The following is a 22,442-nucleotide window of genomic DNA, read 5'->3' on the forward strand; positions in this document are numbered from 1 at the left end:
GCCTTTACCTTCCCCCAAGCTATGTAGCTCACTACCCAGCCTAAGGCCAGAGAGCCCTGTGCAAAGGCTGCAATATATGTTTTACTAAACTCTGCTGAGAGGCTGGCTGTTGGTAGATCTGGTTTGTGATGTTTTCTGCCATTCATCAACATTAATGATCCATAGGTATATCTGTGTCCCACCCATCCTCAAGCCTCTCCCACATCCTTCCCTACCCTATGTTTCCTGATTGTCCCAGAGCACTCAATTTCAATGTTCTGCTTCATGCATAGGAAATCCTAAATGATAACTTGCCTGCATGAAGTATGTAATTTTCTATATTCACAATGAAAATATGGGTGTGGAGTTTCCTATATGAAATCGGAAACCTATATTTCATGTTTGACAATCTACTTGTATATTTTTATTCATGGTATATGGAATCTTGTCTGCTTTCCATGGAATATCATTGTACACATTTACCTACATGAATGTGGAATTCTGTATATTTCACATATGAAAATTTGAGCATGCATTTCCCCTCCTGAAGTACGAAACTTTGTACATTTACTATTTGAAAATCTCAGTGGGAGAGGGGAGGAGTGGGTGAGATTTATGGAGAGAGTAACATGGACATTTACATTACTATATGTAAAATAGATAGCAAATGGGAATTTGCTGTATAACTCAGGGAACTCAAACAGCGTCTGTCTATCAACCTAGAGGGGTACAATGGGGAGGAAAATTAGAAGGAGGTTAAAGATAGAGGTGATGTATGTATCAGTTCAGTTCAGTTCAGTCGCTCAGTCGTGTCCGACTCTTTGTGACCCCATGAATTGCAGCACGGCAGGCCTCCCTGTCCATCACCAACTCCCGGAGTTCACTCAAACTCATGTCCATCGAGTTGGTGATGCCATACAACCATCTCATCCTCTGTCGTCCCCTTCTCCTCCTGCCCCCAATCCCTTCCAGCATCGGAGTCTTTTCCAATGAGTCAACTCTTTGCATGGGGTGGCCAAAGTATTGGAGTTTCAGCTTTAGCATCAGCCCTTCATATGAACACCCAGGACTGATCTCCTTTAGAATGGACTGGTTGGATCTCCTTGCTGTCCAAGGGACTTCTCCATCACCACAGTTCAAAAGCATCAATTCTAGAGGAGAACATAGGCAAAATACTTTCCGACATAAATCACAGCAGGATCCTCTATGACCCACCTCCCAGAATATTAGAAATAAAAGCAAAAGTGAATAAATGGGACCTAGTTAAAATTAAAAGCTTCTGCACAACAAAAGAAATTATAAGCAAGGTGAAAAGAAAGCCTTCAGAATGGGAGAAAATAATAGCAAATGAAGCAACTGACAAACAACTAATCTCAAAAATATACAAGCAACTCCTGCAGCTCAATTCCAGAAGAATAAATGACCCAATCAAAAAATGGGCCAAAGACCTAAATAGACATTTCTCCAAAGAAGACATACAGATGGCTAACAAACACATGAAAAGATGCTCAACATCACTCATTTTCAGACAAATGCAAATCAAAACCACAATGAGGTACCATTTCATGCCAGTCAGAATGGCTGCTATCCAAAAGTCTCCAAGCAATAAATGCTGGAGAGGGTGTGGAGAAAAGGGAACCCTCTTATACTGTTGGTGGGAATGCAAACTAGTACAGCCACTATGGAGAACAGTGTGAGGTTCCTTAAAAAAACTGGAAATAGAACTGCCTTATGACCCAGCAATCCCACTGCTGGGCATACACACCGAGGAAACCAGAATTGAAAGAGACACGTGCACCCCAATGTTCATCGCAGCACTGTTTATAATAGCCAGGACATGGAAGCAACCTAGATGTCCATCAGCAGATGAATGGATAAGAAAGCAGTGGTACATATACACAATGGAGTATTACTCAGCCATTAAAAAGAATACATTTGAATCAGTTCTAATGAGGTGGATGAAACTGGAGTCGATTATACAGAGTGAAGTAAGCCAGAAAGAAAAAACACCAATACAGTATATGATACAGTAAAGATGGTAACGATAACCCTGTATGCGAGACAGCAAAAGAGACACAGATACATAGAAGCTTTTTGGACTCTGTGGCAGAGGGAGAGGGTGGGATGACTTTGGAGAATGGCATTAAAACACGTATAATATCATATAAGAAACGAATTGCCAGTCCAGGTTCGATGCAGGACACAGGATGCTTGGGGCTGGTGCACTGGGATGACCCAGAGGGATGGTATGGGGAGGGAGGCAGGAGAGGAGTTCAGGATTGGGAACACGTGTACACCCGTGGCCTTATTCATGTTGATGTATGGCAAAAACAAATACAGTATTGTAAACTAATTAGCCTGCAATTAAAATAAATAAATTTAAATTAAAAAAAAAAAAAAAGGATCAAGAGTCTTCTCCAACACCAAAGTTCAAAAGCATCAATTCCTCGGTGCTCAGCTTTCTTGATAGTCCAACTCTCACATCCGTACATGACCACTGGAAAAACCATAGCCTTGACTAGACGGACCTTTGTTGGCAAAGTAATGTCTCTGCTTTTGAATATGCCATCTGTGTTGGTCATAACTTTCCTTCCAAGGAGTAAGCGTCTTTTAATTTCATGGCTGAATCACCATCTGCAGTGATTTTGGAGCCCAGAAAAAATAAAGTCTGACACCGTTTCCCCATCTATTTCCCATGAAGTGATGGGACCAGATGCCATGATCTTAGTTTTCTGAATGTTGAGCTTTAAGCCAACGTTTTCACTCTCCTCTTTCACTTTCATCAAGAGGCTTTTTAGTTCCTCTTCACTTTCTGCCATAAGGGTGATGTCATCTGCATAGCTGAGGTTATTGATATTTCTCCCAGCAATCTTCATTCCAGCTTGTGCTTCTTCCAGCCCAGCGTTTCTCATGATGTACTCTGCATAGAGGTTAAATAAGCAGGGTGACATTATACAGCCTTGACGTACTCCTTTTCCTATTTGGAACTAGTCTGTTGTGCAATGGCCAGGTCTAACTGTTGCATCCTGACCTGTATATAGGTTTCTCAAGAGGCAGGTCAGGTGGTCTGGTATTCCCATCTCTTTCAGAATTACCCACAGTTTATTGTGATCCACACAGTCAAAGGCTTTGGCATAGCCAATAAAGCAGAAGTAGATGTTTTCTTGGAACTCTCTTGCTTTTTCCATGATCCAGCAGATGTTGGCAACTTGATCTCTGGTTCCTCTGCCTTTTCTCAAACCAGTTGAACATTTGGAAGTTCACCGTTCACATATTGCTGAAGCCTGGCTTGGAGAATTTTGAGCATTACTTTACTAGTGTGTGAGATGAGTGGAATTGTGCAGTAGTTTGAGCATTCTTTGGCATTGCCTTTCTTTGAAATTTGAATGAAAACTGACCTTTTCCAGTCCTGTGGCCACTGTTGAGTTTTCCAAATTTGCTGGCATATTGAGTGCAGCACTTTCACAGCATCATCTTTCAGGATTTGGAAGAGCTCAACTGGAATTCCATCACCTCCACTAGCTTTGTTCATAGTGATGCTTCCTAAGGCCCACTTGACTTCACATTCACAGAATGGTGTGAGTGATCACACCATCGTGATTATCTGGGTCGTGAAGATCTTTTTTGTACAGTTCTTCTGCTGTTCTTGCCACCTCTTCTTAGTATCTTCTGCTTCTGTCAGGTCCATACCATTTCTGTCCTTTATTGAGCCCAACTTTGCATGAAATGTTCCCTTGGTATCTCTAATTTTCTTGAAGAGATCTCTAGTCTTTCCCATTCTGTTGTTTTCCTCTATTTCTTTGAATTGATAGTTGAGGAAGGCTTTCTTATCTCTCCTTGCTATTCTTTGGAACTCTGCATTCAGATGCTTATATCTTTTCTTTTCTCCTTTGCTTTGTGCTTCTCTTCTTTTCACAGCTATTTGTAAGGCCTCCTCAGACAACCATTTCACTTTTTTGCATTTCTTTTTCTTGGGGATGATCTTGATCCCTGTCTCCTGTACAGTGTCACGAACCTCCATCCATAGTTCATCAGGCACTCTGTCTATCAGATCTAGTCCCTTAAATCTATTTCTCACTTCCACTGTATAATCATAAGGGATTTGATTTAGGTCATACCTGAATGGTCTAGTGGTTTTCCCCACTTTCTTCAATTTAAGTCTGAATATGGCAATAAGGAGTTCATGATCTGAGCCACAGTCAGCTCCCAGTCTTGTTTTTGCTGACTGTATAGAGCTTCTCCATCTTTGGCTGCAAAGAATATAATCAATCTGATTTTGATGTTGACCATCTGGTGATGTCCATGTGTAGAGTCTTCTCTTGTGTTGTTGGAAGAAGGTGTTTGCTATGACCAGTGCGTTCTCTTGGCAAAACTCTATTAGCCTTTGCCCTGCTTCATTCCGTATTCCAAGGCCAAATTTGCCTGTTACTCCAGGTGTATCTTGACTTCCTACTTTTGCATTCCAGTCCCCTATAATGAAAAGGACATCTTTTTTGGATGTTAGTTCTAAAAGGTCTTGTAGGTCTTCATAGAACCTATGGCTTATTCATGTTGAGGTATGACAGAACACAACACAATTCTGTAAAGCAATTATCCCTCAATTTAAAAAATGAATGAGTTACAAAAAATATTTTCTGACATCAAATATGCAATCTATTGTTCAAATATGAAAGTCCTAGGGCAAATTTTCATTCATGGAATGCTAAATCTGTACATTTCATAAATGAATATCAAGATACAGATTTTTCTACATGAAATCTGAGATATTTTATATTTCACATAAAAAAAACTTGGCACAGATTTCCTTGATTTAAATATGGAACCCTCCATATTTCACATAGGAAAATATGGGTGCTATTATTTCCAAATCAAATATGTAGTGTTTGATATTTCACTTTTGAAAATCTAGGCACAGATTTTCCTGCATGAAATATAGAATACACTATATGAAAATTTCAAAAAATTTTCTTTCATGAAATATTAGATTATTTATATTCTACTTATGAATATCTGTGTACACATTTTCCTACACAATATATGGAATTCTCTGTGCTTACATTTTTAAACGACATATGTTCATTGTCATACCTTAAATATGTAATTTTCTATTTTTCACATATGGGAATCTAGGAACAGATTTTCCTACATGAATTATGAAATCTCTACATTTCACATGTAGAAATCTGTGAACAAATTGTCATACATGACATATGAAAATTTTCCTGTTTCATATATGGAAAACTTGGCCCTGATATTCCTACAAAGGATATGGAATTCTCTATATTTCACATGTAAAAATATGAGTGCCAGTTTTCCTCATTAAACATGGAATTCTCTATATTTCACATTTGATACCTGGCCACCGATTATCTACATGAAATATGTGTTGGGGGCCGGCGTGAGGCACTCCGCCCATGGCAAAGGTCATGAGGAAGGAGGCTTGACATACGCAAAGGCGGGATCGAGCCTCAGGAGTCCCCCTGGAAATCCTCGAGCATCTACCCCCATAACCAGAGCCTGCCTACTTTACTACTTTGTGCTCTCATCTACACCTCTGACTTTACGGGGGGCTGTCCCCCACCACCTCTTTCGGAGAAGGAGTTAACTTAGAGCTCCAGTTAATAATAATTCCTGGGCGTGATAGGAGTGTTTTAACCTACAAACTCCTCTGAAGGTTCTCTAGCCTGCCTGACAGGCTTGTCCGGCCACATGTGATTGCTCACAGCCTCCCAACCATGAGAGGCACAAGATGCTTTAAACCTTCTAAAAACAGGTTCCTTAGAAAAGTTAGAAAATTATTAGTATAAGTGTAATGGGCTGATTAGAAATCATATTGGTGAAGGGTTTTTCATTTGTTGAGCTGATGTTTACTGCTAAGTCTCCACATCCCCTGCCCTTACACACATTAATGAATATATAGAACAAATAAGTATTAACCTTTGATATAAATCACGTTAGACCTTAGGCTAAGTAAATTCTTTCCTTAACTAAAACCCACTATACCCTCACCCTATAGCAATGTAACTTTATTTGGGTGGCGTCTGTTTTAAGAATAATCACCCCTGGAGAAATAAGTGTCCTGGTTGACTGACCGCTGTCACAAGGAGAGGGTCGTAAATTGTCAGCAGGCCCCCTGGCCAGAAGATGATGTAACACCCCTAAGACCTCTGTATACATTTGTATGAAGCACCTGACTTTGATAAAAGTCAGGACTGCTGACCCCACGTGACTTTTGCATAACATCTCAGTGTATAAAAGTAGACCATGGAAAATAAAGAATTGGGATCAGTTCCTCGAAAGACTGGTCTCCCCATGTCTCTCTCTCTCTCACTCTGGTTGAGTCTCCATCTGGAGCGCGGAACCCACCATGCTTACTAATTATGCCTGGGCTTCTAAGATCCGACCGGGGAGGCCTCAGTGTCTCCTCTCCTTCGGGAGAACGGAAGGACGCCTGCGGCCTACGTAAGTGGTGCAAGCTTCTTGTCTTGAAGTTTTATTGGTCCCCCGCGTAAACCAAGCTACTCAGCCTCTTTTCTCCACTGAATTTTCCTACTGAGCTATCCTTATTCCATTACTCTTTATATCCTTAATTAACGTTTAATTAAGCAGTTGTTCCCTGACCCTCGCCTATGCCGTCTCTCCTTCGAATACCCTGGATCAGCTGGGGCTGGACCCCGGCAAAACGTTTAATTAAGCAGTTGTTCCCTGACCCTCGCCTATGCCGTCTCTCCTTCGAATACCCTGGATCAGCTGGGGCTGGACCCCGGCAAATATGAAATACTCTCTGTATTACTTATGACAGTTTCTCCTCAAGTTTTTCTACGTGAAGTACTGAAATTTATGTATATCACATTTGAAAAACTGGGGGTCAACTTCCCCACATGAAATCTGGAATTCTATATATTCTCTATATTTCATATGAGCCACTGTCTTCCAGCTACTGAAACACTTGTGTTCCCTGTTTGTGTTTCTTTCTCTGTACGTTGAACGTGTGTGTGTGTACACTCATGTGCTTGTGTTTCCTCCGTTTCTGTGTGTGGGTGTGTTTCCGGACCACAGCAGACACACACATGAAGGCGACAGAACCTGAGACGTGGAGCAGTTGGAAGAGGAGGCACAAGTCATCCACAGACGAGGAGAGAATGGTCCATGCATCTCCTCAGTGGCCCTGTCCAGGGCAGGAATGAGGAAAGAATGGCCGATGACAACTCAAGACAGTGGGTCCACTAATCTGGAATGATATCAGGAGACATAAACAAGCTCACTATTTCTGCTGTGTTGTTGTGTGTGTTTGTACCAGGAAGCAGGGGTGGATGGTTTGAGGAATCACCCAAAGTCAAGTGGGGTGGGGCTTTTAACCACTGCCAGAGGACCCCTCAGTCTGTGGGACATGCACCAGGCTGTGGAAATGGTGGACAAGGCCAGGGCAGGACCCAGGATTGTAAAGAGGCTAAGGTCCTTTGGAAAAGGTCAGAGACTGGCAGAAGGAGGCGTAGAACAAGAGCCTGCTGCTCTGGAGACTTGTTCCACACATGGCAGAAGGAAATAGGGAAGGTCCTCAGCCTGTGCTTCCTAGTATCAGCCCATCAGCCAGCAGACTCCCTACCTGCGTGTGGCACACATTAGCACCATGTGAGACAAATGACATGCTAAGGAAGACTCTCAGTGTGAAAGCCCAGGCATCTTAGGAGATAGGGTGTGAGCATGGAGTGTCTGGCCACCTCCAGCCTACCTGGCAGTGCACAAAGAGGAGGAAAGCACAGGTCTGGGGTGCACATTTGTGCCCCTCTGCCTGTGAGTGCCCCTCTGCTGCTGTGTCCCTGTGAGGGAGGGAACAGTGAGGAAGCAATGGGGGCTGGCTCTTCGCATGCAGGGACCTTAGGATAGTGAGAGACAGGGATGTCCCTGGGGGCAGTTCAGAGACTGCTGCTTTTCAGGCTCCAGGGACTAGGGAATACTGATCCTGCTGAAGACGCCTCAATGCTTGTGCCTAAAGTCCTGACGTGGTTTCCTTCCTTTCTCTGGTGTTCCGTCCTTGACTGTGGAGGGCAGAGGGGAAAAGGTCTGCACCTGAAGGGAGGATTTTGACAGTCTCGCTGGAGTAGAAGCTCTGATTTTGTTGCGGAGATCCTGAAGGAAATCTGTACCATGCGACTTTCACCAAGGCCCTGGATTTGAAATGGGTGTGTTGGCTGCCCTCCGGCACAACCATTAGCTAGGGTCCATGGGCCGGGGGCTCTGTAGCCTAGCAGGGATGCCTGAGCATGTAGGGAGAGCTACCACAGCCTAGCACAAGCAGCAAAAAGAGAACCTTGGCATTTAGCAAGTCAGTAAGGCCTGGCCTGGAACCAAGCCCTCTTGGAGCATTTCGGAGAGGAATGCTTCTTTCTGCACAAAGGAGGCATGAGCTGTGGGCCCAGGGTGGGCAGACTTCCCAGGGTGCCATCCCATAAGGGCTCTGTGTGTGTGTGGGGGCGGTGGGGAGCAGTAGTAAACTGTAGAGTTGATGAGAAGGGAGGCCCACTTACCTTTTCAACTTCATGTTCAGTGCCTTGTTTCGGCAGAGACCCTTTGGACCCATATGCACCTTCCTCACGATACTGTATCAGACACTGGCCTGTCACATTCTTTTGGAGAACCAGGCATCTATTTGGCCTTTTCCTGCTATAGGGTGTAGGAAAACAGATTGGGTGAAAAGGAAACAGTTGCAAACAGAAAACTACACAGTTAGGAGGAGCAGGGGCACCTCACTTAGAAGGTCACAGACCCGAGGTGGGGGATAGTGGTGGGACTGCTTGGCCAGCAAAGAGATTGTGACACTGACAAGAAATGATCTTGAGAGGTGCAGGCTGAGAAAGGGGTGCTCCAAGTCAGCACAGTCTAAAGCCCCTTGCTATTTCTGTCTGGTTTCTGGAAGAAAAGCACAGGGAATGGAATCATGCCAACGTGATTGGCACTGAACCATTCCAAGGTGATAGGAGAATTCAAAATGCAGGCACACATCACTCGGCTGCCTACAGTGAGCACTTACAACCCTTCCCACCTCTTTGCAGGTCATTCATCCTCATGAGGAAATCCCATTAACTTTCCAAGATAAATCAGAGGTAGAAGAGGACAATGACTTGATGTATAAGCAAGTGAAAGAAAATTGGACAAAAAACAAAACAAAACAAAACAGGGGTGCTTACCAAAGTCCATTATCCTGGACAAGTAAACCTAGAATTCTGCATGTGTGCAAATTTCCTTTCAGGATTGTGTGTGTGTGTGTGTGTGTGCGCGCATGCCAGCACAGATGTGTGTGTGAGCTATTGGAAATGGCCTGGATGGGTAAGGAAAAATGGACACTGAAAATGTGAAAGAGCTTGTGTAAGGTATATAGGCCGTGGGGCAGCAGAAGCACAGATGCCAGGGAAACAAGCCCAAGGAAGTCACTGAAGGAGCAAGCTGTCAGTGGAAACATGGTGCTGCAATCTTGATCCCTGGGCAGATAGGAGAAGCAGGAAGAAAGCACCTGGGGGCACGCTTGCTTCAGGGAGATGCAAAGGAGCCTAGAAACAGAATGGGCTGGATTCCAAGGCACAGAAGAGGGGGTACACAGAGTCCCTTGGACACCCAGCTACAAAGAGTTTTCTGTCCTTCACAAGTGCAGGAGCATTCTTTCTGCCATATGACCAGGCACATGAACATACCTTGCCTTTTTTATAAGCTCTGGGAGACCGACGGTACTGTAGCATAAGCAACTGCTACCTGCAGAGTTTGCCATTTTAAAACATCACTCTTTAAACTCTTCACAGAATGCTTGGGTATCAGGACTCTGCATCGGATTGCTTAGGATGATGCTCTCATTGCTCCTGGCCACACAGGGATGGGTTGATGGGGGTAGGCTGGGATGTGTTCTCACCTGGAGGCTGGATGAGAACAGAACCACTGTGAAAGGGCCTCTGTACAATAAATGGGCAGACTTCAATTCCTCTGGCACCAGTGAGTCATGGCCCTTAGTGGAATGCTATCCTTAGCATCTCCAAATCTCTCTCTATAGAGAGAATTCCATTTCTAAATATAGAATTTTTGCATGTCACATATTGACACATGGGCAAAATTTTTCTACATGAAGCACAGAATTCAGTATTTTTATATGAATATATGCATGTAGCTTTCCTGTATGAAATATGGAATTCTCTGTATTTCACCTGGGAAAAAGCAAGCACACACTTTTCAAAATGCAAATGGAATTCACTATATTTCAAATGAAAATCTGTGCACATATTTTCCTACATGACATTTGGAATTCTGTGTATTTCACACATGAAAATCTGGGTGCTAACTTCCCCACATGAAACCTAGAATTTTGTATATTTACCTTATGAAGATCTGTCCATTGATTTTAGTACAGAAAATATGGAATTTTTATTATTTCACATATGTAAATCAGGGCACTGATTTTCCTTTACTAAATATGCATTTTTCTATATTTGACATATGAAAATCTTGGCACAGATTTAATTCATGAAATAACAAATTTTCTATATTTCATTTAAGTTTTCCTATATGAAATACTCAATTCTTTATATTTTACAACTGAAAATCTAAACACTGATTTTTCTACATGAAATATGGATTTCTCTATTTTGACATTTGGAACTCTAGGCACAAGCTTTTTTCCATAACATATGAAATTCTTGTATTTCACATCTAAAAGCAGGATGCTGAATTTACCACTTGAAATATGGAATTCCTATATTTCACATATGAAAATCAGTGTTGATATTCCTAATGAAATATAAATTGTCTAGTTTTCATATATGGATATCTTGGTGTAGATTATCCTACATGAAATATAAGATTCTCTATATTTCACATATGAAAATCTAGATGCCAGTTCTGTCTGAAAGATGGAATTCTCTATATTTCACATTTGAAAATCAGGATGGATAATTTCCTTAACAATGGACATGGAATTCTCTTTACTGAACATGAACATCTGGGTGCAGATTTTCCTGCATGCAAAATGGAATTCTCTGTATTTCAGTTCATTGCCATCTAAGCCACCAGGGAACTTGAATGACTTTAGGAAGACCTATAAGACTTTCTAGAATTAACACCAAGAAGAGATGTCCTTTTCATCATAGGGTACCAGAATATAAAAGCAGGAAGTCAAGAGATACTTGGAATAACAGGCAAGTTTGGACTTGGAGTACAAAATGAGGCAGGACAAAGGCTAGCAGAGTTTTGGCAAATAGGGGGAAAATGGAACCAGTGACAGATAATTTTCCTGGGCTCCAAAATCACTGGGGACAGTGACTATAGCCATGAAAATAAAAGACCCTTGTTTCTGGAAAGCAAAGCTATGACGAATCTAGAGACAATGTATTGAAAAGCAGAGATGTCACTTTGCTGACAAATGTCTCATTAGTTGAAGCTCTGTTTTTTTTTTTGTTTTTGTTTTTGTTTTCCAGTAGACACATACGGATGTGAGAGTTTGACTATAAAGAAGGCTGAGTGCCAAGGAACAGAGGCTTTGGAACTGTGGTACTGAAGATGACTCTTGAGAGTCCCTTGGACAGCAAGGAAATCAACCCAGTCAATCCCAATGGGAACTAACCCAAACTATTCATTGGAAGGAATGAGGCTGAAGCTCCAATACTTTGGCTACCTGATGTGAAGAACTGACTCATGGGTGAAGACTCTGACATGGGAAGATTGAGAGCAGGAGAAACAAGGGGAAATAGAGGATGAGGGGATGTTGGCTGGCATCATTTGACTCAACAAACATGAGTTTGCACAACCTGTAGGAGACAGGGAAGGACAGGGAAGCCCAGGGTGCTGCAGTCCACAGTGTCGCAGAGAGTTGGACATGTGTGAGTGACTGAACAACAATGACAACAACAACTCTTTCAAATATGTCAATCCAGATGACATTATCCCCTTGAAATTTGGAATTCTGTGTATTTCCATAAGAAAACAAGATGTTCCTGCTTGAAATATGAAATTCTCTCCATTTCATTTATGAAAGTCTGGGTAAAGATTTTACTTCTTAATCTATGAAAGTTTCAATATTTCATGCATCAAAACCGAATAAAATATTTTTACACAAAATATGGAATATTGTACATTTCAAAAATGAAAATCTCAAGATAAATGTTCTAATGTGAAATATCTATATTCATATATGATTATGGGTGTAGTATAAATTTTCTGTTTCATGTATTATAATCTGACACCAGACATTCCTATATGATAGTTTGCTGTCATGTGAGATGAGTGGAATTGTGTAGTAGTTTGAACGTTCTTTGGCATTGACCTTCTTTGGGATTGGATGGTAAACAGCACAGGACCGGAAAAGGTCAGTTTTCAATGGAATATTACTCAGTCATAAAAAGGAACACATTTTGGTCAATCCTAATGAGGTGGATGAATCTAGAGCCTACTATAGAGTGAAGTAAGTCAGAAAGCAAAATATGTATACTGTATACTAACGCATATATACGGAATCTAGAAAGATGGTACTGAATAATTTATTTGCAGGGCTGCAAATGAGAAACAGACATAGAGAACAGAACCATGTCTCTCCTAGGATGCCTGGGGTTTTGAACTGAGAGCTTACCTTAGCATGTCATTTGTCTCGCATGGTGCCAACGTGTGCCACACTTAGGGCGGAATGGTGCTGGCTGGCAGGCTGATCCTAGGCAGCACTAGCTCAGTACCTTCACCTATCTCCTTCTCACATGTGTGGGAGAAATACGTCTTCAATGGAGCAGGCTCTCTTTCTTTGTCTCCTCCGCCCAGTCTTTACCTTTTTCTGAAGGATCTTGGTCTCTTCACAATCCTGGGTCCTACCGAAAGCTTGTTGTTGAACCACAGAAGATGCCAGGATTCTTGGCCTCCGGAGAAGAAGAATTCAATCCAGGGCCAGAAACGAGGCTTGATCACTCAGAGCTTTTGTGTAATAGAGTTTTATTAAAGTATAAAAGGGATAGAGAAAGCGTCTGACATAGACATCAGAAGTGGGCAGAAAGTGTACCCCCCACTAGTGTTAGCAATGGAGTTATATACTTTTAATTAGTTATTACAGTGAATCAAAAGAATGCCTGGAGGTTGTAAAGACCTTACTAGACTCACTCCCATACTTTACATTTTAAGATAACAGGATTAGCCAGAAGTTTTTTTTTTTTTTTTTTTTTTCCCCTAGAGACTGTTCTCAAGCAGGATACATTATTGTTATATAATCCTAAGGAATGTAGAGGATAAAAAAAAAAAAAAAAAAACCCACACAAACTGTTTGTCCTTCCCTCTTCCTTAAGAACTCCAGACCTTTCTCTCCTTGTGGACCCCTGGACTTCTTAACAACCTGCCTAGGAATTGACTCTCTCATTCCCCCCTTTTCTTTTAGGAGAATTATGTTGCCTAGGGAAAGGGGCATTGCTTTCATTCCATAACTACTTCCTGCTGTGTAGGGGCATGGTCCCTAAATTGTAGAGGCAACATCTTCTCCTAACCCTCATATTGAGGGTCTCTGATCCAGGGGCCCCAAGTAATAGATGGAGAGGACTGTGGCACTCCTAGGAGCTTAGACAACCATTTGTAACTTAAACACATTCAGACGGTTAGAAACAAATCCAGTTACAAAGCTACAGATGCAGGGAGCAAACAGCAAAATTAGAACAATCAGAATTATTGTAATTAAGATAGTTTTCCACCATGGGGAATTAGTTAATGTCTCCCAAAGTGAGGCAGTTGATGCTTCAGGAGTATTCATAGCCTCAGTCATCTTGTTCATGTGTTTAGTAAAATGAGTAACATTAGTGCTCATATCAGATATATATAGATATATATATATATACACACACACACACACACACACATACATACATACACACAACAATGGGTATGAATAATGGCACAAGTTTCTCCTTGTGCAGCTGTCAGAATATCTAAGGCCAATCCGTTTTGTAAAACCACCTTTCTAATTTGTATTTGTTCAGCATTAAGAGCTGAAATAGCTTTTTGAGAATCTTGTAATGTTTGTTGAGTAAAATCAGTCAAAGCATCCATTTGTAGCATAACATCTGTAGTTCCCAGAGAGGGAACAAACATTGCAGCCAAATAATCATAGCAGTGAAATACAGACCTTGCCCACGAGTTCTAAGGTGTGGTAAATTAGCAGGCTTTTCTGGAAGCTCTGTAAGTATGAAGCCATGAGTACAGGCTAGATCTAGGGTGCATCTCCCTATCCAGCCAGGGGGAACCCATGCCCATAGGTAAGAGCCACATATCCAGTAGGTCCCATTTGGAGCAAGCAAGCATGACTGGGATATCCAGTCCCAATCAGTAGCTGGCCAGGCAAAGGGAGGACCTGAGCTGGGATTGGAAGACACGGGAATGATTACATTGCATATTTCCTGAGGCAAAAATCCCAGTTGTTTCTAATCATTATAATTAAGTGGTTGGCTAACTTCTGGGGATGGCTCTATTTGTTCCCAGCATATAGGGGCAGCAGATATTAGACATCCTTTTTCAGGGGTGAGCAATATAACCTCATCCCATATTTGATAAACGTCAGGTAAAAAGCCACTAGATCTAGACCCATTTACCTTATGTGTAGCAAAATGGTCATTAAACCAAGACAATGTATAATCAAAATTAAAAGTCACATCATGTCCACAGTTAAAGTTCAAAGGGTTGCACCAGTCCATCTTAGGGTTGTTAGATGCCATCAGTTTGAGAGGAGGCATCACATATGATTGTTGTCGAAGGTATTTGCAGACTTGGAGAAAGTCTTTTCCTTGAAGTGGAGATGTCCACCAAGGGAAGCCTTCCACTGATAAAGAGGGGAGCGCTCCACAGACCCAGCAGTTAGACGGATTGTGGAATGTAGCCTAAGAGTGAGCCCAGGACAGAAAGGCATTGTCTTGAGGGTCAAATGGCAGACTAAGGAACTTTGGAGTTAGCAGAAGTAGGCTCACATAGATTATCAGGCCCATCTGAAAAGAAAAAAGTCAGAGCGTAGAAAGTAAAGACATAAAATGACGCCACTTAGTTCTGGTCAGGGTGCCATCTCTTAACTCGAGTGTGATGCACCCATGAATCAATTCCTGGCACTTTGACAGCTGTGGGAGACAAAAGAATAACCTCATAAAAGCCTTCCCAGAGGGGTCTGAGGAATTGGCCCCCAGATCCCAATGCTTTTATCAGGACCTCGGTTCCTGGTGCAAATAGAGGCTTGCTTGACTCAGAGGCTGGGTCAGGAGTCACCTCCCTGAGTTCCATTAATGCCTGCTGAAAAGCTGAGAGCTGAGTCACACAATTAGTTAATTCTAAGGCTTTAGGGCCTATAACAATGTCTGTGTGTAAGAAAGGCCTTCCATAAATACATTCAAAGGGGGCGAGCCCCTCTTTGGGGGGTGGGGGGCGGCGGGGTGGGGGCGGGCAGTCCGAGCCCTCATTAAAGCTATGGGTAGAACTTTAATCCAATTGTCCTGCGTCTCTTGAGTAAATTTGCACAGATGTCTTTTGATAATGCCATTAGTTTTTTCAACCTTTTCTGAGGATTGCAGTCTCCAGGAACAGTGTAAGTGATATTCTATTCCTAGAGTTTTTGACACCCTCTGAGTTACATCCGTTTTAAAGGCGGAGCCATTGTCACCCTGAAGGCTCCGTGGCAGCCCAAACCTGGGGATAATTTCATGGATTAAAATCCTTATAACCTTCTTAGCCTGTTCACTACCACAGGGAATAGCCTCAACCCATCAGTAAAAGTATCCACCCAAACTTGTAAGCAAAAATATCCATTAGCTTTTGGCATATACTTATAAATCAATTTCCCGGTCCTCTCCAGGATATTTTCCACTTCGTTGTAATCCTGATTTTGCTAGCTTTTCAGTCTGGGTTATTTTTCTGACAAACCTCACATCTTTTGATAATGTTCTTTAAAGTTTTCATTACATGTTTACCTTCAAACAAAGGAGCAGCCATATAGTAAGTACTCTGTACACCTACATGAAAACTCTGGTGTAAACCCTTAAGAATTTACTATTGAGCATTTTCAGGAATTATTAATCATCCATCCTGGGACTGTCACCATCCTTTATCAGTAATCTTTGCTCCCCTTTTCTCATATCTTTCTAATTCCTCCTCAGTATATTGTGGTTTTTCCTGTTCCACAGGACCTGTCCAGATCAAGGAAGTCTGCAGAGAGAAGGGGTTTAGTAAAGAGCTGCTTTTCTGACTTGACAGTCAGCCAGCTCATTACCTTTGGCTACTTTACTCCCATCCCTGCTGTGCCCTTTGTGATGCATAACAGCTACTTCTTTAGGACAATATATAGTAGTTAAAAGTCTCTGTATGGAGTAAAATCTGCACCAAGACTTTCATAAAAGATATAGAGAGAATTTCATATTTCAATAGGAAAATCTGAGTTTCCTATGCAGGTAAAGACAATTCCATATTTCCTTCATAAATTCAGTGCCCAGATGTTTTTAGGTGAAGTATAGAGAATTCCATATTTCATTAAGAGTATTTATGAAACTGGGTTTTCCCAGTATTTATGGAACTGAGATTTTCATATGTAAAATAAAGAGAATTATAAAATTTTTATAAGAGAATCTGTGTCAGGGTTTTTATATATGATATATGTGAATACCATAATTCATACAGGAAAATATAAGCTCAGATATTCATGTGTGAAAATAGAATTCCATATTTCATATCAGAATAGGTAGGCCAGGAATTCAATATACGACACTTAGAAAGCTCTATATTTCATGTATTTAAATCAGCATCCAAATGTCCATATGTAAATTATAGAGACTTCATAGTTCATGTTTGACTATCTCTCTTCAGATTACCATACGTAAAATGTACAAAATTCCATATTATATGTCAGAAAATATTCATTCCGATTTTCAACGTGAATATATAGAGGAATTAAGGTTTCAACAGAAAAATATGCACTCATTTTTCCTTTGTGAAATATAGAAAGGTCCCTATTTCTTGTAGGAAAATCTATGCCCAGAGTTTCAAATGTTTAATATTAAGTATTCCATATTTCATTTGGGAAAATCTGTGCCCAGTTTTCAAATGTAAAGTAGAGAGAATACCATACTCATGAACGAAAGTTTGTGTCCAGATTTTCACACATGGAATACAGGGCACTCATAATTTTTGTTCTAATATCTGTGCCTAGATTTCCATATGGCCAGTTTAGAGCAGATTCCATCTGACTCTTCTGCCTTGTTTCAGAACTAAACAAATGTGTCCATGCCCTTCATTAGTGGAGTTCAAGTTTTTTACAGCCTTCCTTTTCATTACACTGGCTTTCAAACCAGTGACTCAAACCACTGGACTCATCTTCCTGGGGTCATATCCCAGGGATAGGGCCCCATTATACAGTCTGAATCTGCCACACTCTGGAGGATCTCTGAGCCCATGATATTCTTCTCCTCTTCTGTGCCCTTTCCTTGGGACCCAGGTCACAACCTGATTGCTTATCCTCCCTTCTTGCCTGACTCTATGTATATCTTTATTACACCATTGTTTGTACAGGGTCTTTCTGCCAGTCGCCTGTTAGTTTTCAGTGAGTTGCTCCCCATGCACATGTATTTTTAACGTGCTGGTTGGGGCATTCTCCTACTCGACCACCTTCTACTTTCCCAAGAACTTGGTTGTATTAGTCAGCACTTCTAACTATTATACTCAGAGAGTGCAGCCAGTGTGAAGAGTGCTCCATTTAAAAAGCTTCACTGTTTTTCAGGGTTTTGAAAGGATGTACTCACACTAACTTTGTGCGTTTATGCCTGGCCAAATGACATAATGTCACCTAGAGCCGGACATCCTGGAATGTGAAGTCAAGTGGGCCTTAGGAAGCATCACTACGAACAAAGCTAGTGGAGGTGATGGAATTCCAGTTGAGCTATTTCAAATCCTGAAAGATGATGCTGTGAAAGTGCTGCACTCAACATGTCAGTAAATTTGGAAAACTCAGCAGTGGCCACCGAACTGGAAAAGGTCAGTTTTCATTCCAATCTCAAAGAAAGGCAATGCCAAAGAATGCTCAAACTACTGCACAATTGCACTCATCTCACACACTAGTAAAGTAATGCTTAATATTCTCCAAGCCAGGCTTCAGCAGTACGTGAACCGTGAACTTCCAGACGTTCAAGCTGGTTTTAGAAAAGGCAGAGGAACCAGAGATCAAATTGCCAACATCTGCTGGATCATCGAAAAAGCAAGAGGGTTCTAGAAAAACATTTATTTCTACTTTATTGACTATGCCAAAGCTGTTGACTGTGTGGATCACAAGAAACTGTGGAAAATTCTGAAAGAAATGGGAATACCAGACCACCTGACCTGCCTCTTGAGAAATCTGTATGCAAGTTAGGAAGCAACAGTTAGAATTGGACATGGAACAACAGACTGGTTTCAAATCGGGAATGGAGTACGTCGAGGCTGTATATTGTCACCCTGCTTATATAACTTATATGCAGAGTACATCATGAGAAATGCTGGGCTGGAAGAAGCACAAGCTGGAATGAAGATTGCTGGGAGAAATATCAATAACCTCAGCTGTGCAGATGACACCACCCTTATGGCAGAAAGTGAAGAAGAACTAAAAAGCCTTTTGATGAAAGTGAAAGAAGAGAGTGAAAAAGTTGGCTTAAAGCTCAACATTCAGAAAACTAAGATCATGGCATCCAGTCCCATCACTTCATGGGAAATAGATGGGGAAACAGTGGAAACAGTGGCTGACTTTATTTGGGGGGGCTCCAAAACCACTGTAGATGGTGATTGCAGCCATGAAATTAAAAGAAGCTTACTCCTTGGAAGGAAAGTTATGACCAACCTAGACAGCATATTAAAAAGCAGAGACATTACTTTGCCAACAAAGGTCCATCTAGTCAAGGCTATGGTTTTTCCAGTGGTCATGTATGGATGTGAGAGTTGGACTAATTGCCCAAGAAGGCTCAGTGCCAAAGAATTAATGATTTTGAACTGTGGTGTTGGAGAAGACTCTTGAGAGTCCCTTGGACTGCAAGGAGATACAGCCAGTCCATCTTAAAGATCAGTCCTGAGTGTTCATTGGAAGGACTCATGTTGAAGCTGAAAGTCCAGTACTTTGGCCACCTGATGCGAAGAGCTGACTCATTTGAAAAGACCCTGATGCTGGGGATGATTGAAGGCAGGAGGAGAAGGGGACGACAGAAGATGAGATGCTTGGATAGCATCACCGACTCAATGGACATGAGTTTGAGTAAACTCCAGGAGTTGGTGATGGACTGGGAGGCCAGGTGCCCTGCGGTCCATGGGGTCGCAAATAGTGGGACATGACTGAGTGACTGAACTGAACTGAAATGACAAAATGAGGGAATCGTATTGGGCCATTTTCCCTTGATTGAGTCAGTATATGGAAGCAGATAGTGAGATGATTCTAAAATTATAGCAGGTGGGGGAAATAGAGTCATAGGACAATTAGAAAGAACATTGTCTTAGACTGTGAAAGCTTGAGGACTGCCAAAGACACCCAACATGGAATTTGGGGAGTGTATAACAATTTCTATATGAGGATAAAGACTCAATGGATGAGAGGTCGGCAAGATGAGGGCATGGATCTAGTTTTCCATCCATTTTGGGGACTTCCTGCCTGGAAGCACTTTTAAGAGTGTCTCTTTAAGAAGGTTCTTATACTCACTTAAGCCAGCTTCTTTGGGCTGAAAGCACCAAATAATATTTTGTTGAAGAGTCAACTGTTGAGTTTTCTGAGAGTTAAAGTGGTTTAACTGATCAGAGTTATCCATATCCTGATCCCAAGGAAACTAGAATTAATTTAGCATGGAAAGAAATTACTTGTCTTGAAGGGAGATCTTTTGTAAATGTCAATGTTTATGGCCACAGAGCTGGAAGCCCCAGCAGAAGGGGGCAGTGAGCAGGTTAAATCAATCTACAGGGGGGACTGTTGGCAAGAGCCTAGGAATCTGTGAAAGTCCAGCTATTAGCAAGACCCCTTTTTGTGGCCTCCTTAAGGCCTAGGTGAACAGTTACAAGTTTAGCCAAATGGGTTGAGCCTGTAGTACTACCCTTAAGTAGAGTGATGCCTGATGCCAGGTAGAATGCCACAAAACTTCTGAGAGATTGCATTGATTATAATGCTGCTACTAGTAAATGACACAGGTACTTATCATTCTAAAAGTGTTGGTCCCAGATGGCTCCACAAATTGCTAGAAGAGCAGGACTGTAATAACTACCTGAAGGCTCTCGTGCAAGGGTAGGAGCATGGAGAAAAGCACATCCCCTTGAAATTTTGAAAGGCTTTTAATGTCAGGTGGTTTTTGTGGTTCAGTCACCAAGTTGTGTCTTTTTCATGACTCTTTGTGACTTCATGGACTTCAGCATGCTAGATTTCCCTGTCTGTGGGGAGCTGCATTAGGCATTACTGACAAAATGGAGGCATGGCCCCAACTCCCTCCCCTTGTCCTGCAGGCACGGACCCAGGATGAAGGAGTTAGGCCTTATGATTCTGACTTGTTCTTTCCTCTCCTCGGCTGAGTTGACTGAAAGAATATTAAGGTGCTTATTGTTCTTGAGAGCAGCATGAGAAGGCACAAAACCTTCTGCAGCTGTGATCAGAAAATAATTCATAAAGTTAGTCATTGACATTTGTTCAAGGACTTTTGCCAAAGAGTGTTCCAGGGTGAGCACATAGGCCGCAGCTTGAGGCCATGGGAGGGATTGCTATCTGAAGCCTATTTGTGAGGAAAGTGTTTATGGCAAAGGAGTTTGCTGAATTTAGGGCTTAGGAATAATTAAAATAGTTAGACGCTAAAGATTTAAGGAATGTTGTAATGTTAGCATATTCTGCTATAGCTTATAGAGATTAGGAACTTTAGAGATGTTAATAGCTAGAAGCCCTTTTTAAGAAATAGTGAGCTTGGAATACTAGGGGCAAACAGGACTTAGAAAGATAAGAAATAAACTGAGGAATGTGGTATGCAGCCCAGACATTAGCATGAGTTACAATGTATTCACAAGGACACATGAGAAGAAGTAGATAAGAGAATCGCTGAGGCAGGAACTCCTTTTGAGGGGCAACAATGATTTATGGAGACAACAAATCTGGGTCAGTGGGAACTGAAAATGTCACGCCTCTGACCTAATGCTTTTGGAAAAGTATAAAATAGAATTTTAAGCTTGAAATAAATAGGCAGTCCAAGAAAACTGAGAGGCTGCCTTGTTTCTTGCCAACACCGCTCATCTCTTCAGGTTGATTCCCTGGCTGCTGGAGCTGGACTCTGGCACCTGTCCTCAATCTCCTGGAGTTTGCCCAGAACATCAGGTTAGGCAACCCCTATAGCTACCAACTCCATTTTATCAACAATCTATTCTAGCTGTGTTGAGCTTTTCCTGGTCAACATCTCTAACACTTGAAATTGTAGGGACAGTACTGGGTGTAGGCTGGTTAGGGTCTGATGTCTGGATAAAAGATAAAAATCAACAGAATGCCTCAGCTGCCTTTCCCCTTTCATGTAGCCATTGAATAAATACTGCAACACTATTTCACTTGTCCGGTTTAAGAAAGGTAGTCTTGGCACTACACATTGACTCTGTGGTTAACAGTAGAGGTGTTTAGTCTTCCTTACCAAGGGAATATCATTTCCTCATACTTTTAGCCTATAGCCTCTCCTTAGGCAGTGACAATAGCCTTGGGACCCCGTCCACCCTGTTTAAGTCTCCTTGGCCTTGAGGTGTGGATGGACGTCATGCACACTAATAGTCAATTAAGGCCTTTATGATTAGCTCTCAAGTAATCTCCTTAGACTGTAGGCCTTGATCCTGCTATTCTGTGGAAAACACTGAATTTTTATTGCCATAGTGTCTCCCATAGCAGTGACATCACACATCCAGCAGCAGGGCTCCCTTCCAAGACAGTGTTACTCACCTAGGTTAGCTAGCTCGTAAGCCAATTGTATTTAAAGGACATTACCCTGGGTTAATTGCAAGGGCAACCATGCAGTTTTCTTGACTGTTTTGAATCAGTCTTATCCCATCAGTAGTGGTACTATTGGCTCGAACTCTGAGGCATTTACCTGGGCCTGTGCTTCCTGTCGTAAGTTTCCACAGACATTTTCCCAACCAGAGACAGTGGGCTAGCCCTTGTAATTCTTACTATGATTTCAGGACATGCCTTTGTAACAAACTCCAAGGAACTCTGGAAAACCAAGCTTTCTTGCTCACAGTTCCTGGAAAGCACCACAGCACATCTAGGACCACAAGCAAAGATGAAAGAAACAACAGGGACCTGAAGTTCTGCATTTACTGTGGCCAGAGGCGGTGTGCTTCAAGTTGTGATGGCTCACATTCTATTACAGAATTTAATAAGTAAAAGCAGGAATTAAGTGCGGGGAGGAAAGAGCAGGGTCATTCAAGATATTCCTGATCTAGGTCATCTAGGACTTTCTAAATCAGGTACTTCC

The 22,442-nt window shown here is 41.9% G+C and overlaps 1 long non-coding RNA gene across 1 annotated transcript in view; it reads left to right on the forward strand.

Moving 5' to 3' along the window:
- Nucleotides 1–7,248, forward strand: part of LOC123331797 — a 28,589-nt gene extending 21,341 nt beyond the window's left edge. Inside the window, exon 3 of the long non-coding RNA XR_006548576.1 lies at nucleotides 7,039–7,248. This is a non-coding gene — a long non-coding RNA (uncharacterized LOC123331797). The remainder of the gene's footprint in view (nucleotides 1–7,038) is intronic.
- The last annotated feature ends 15,194 nt before the right edge of the window (nucleotides 7,249–22,442 follow it).

Source organism: Bubalus bubalis, chromosome X (genome assembly GCF_019923935.1).
Source record: "Bubalus bubalis isolate 160015118507 breed Murrah chromosome X, NDDB_SH_1, whole genome shotgun sequence".
NCBI classification, from domain to species: domain Eukaryota; kingdom Metazoa; phylum Chordata; class Mammalia; order Artiodactyla; family Bovidae; genus Bubalus; species Bubalus bubalis.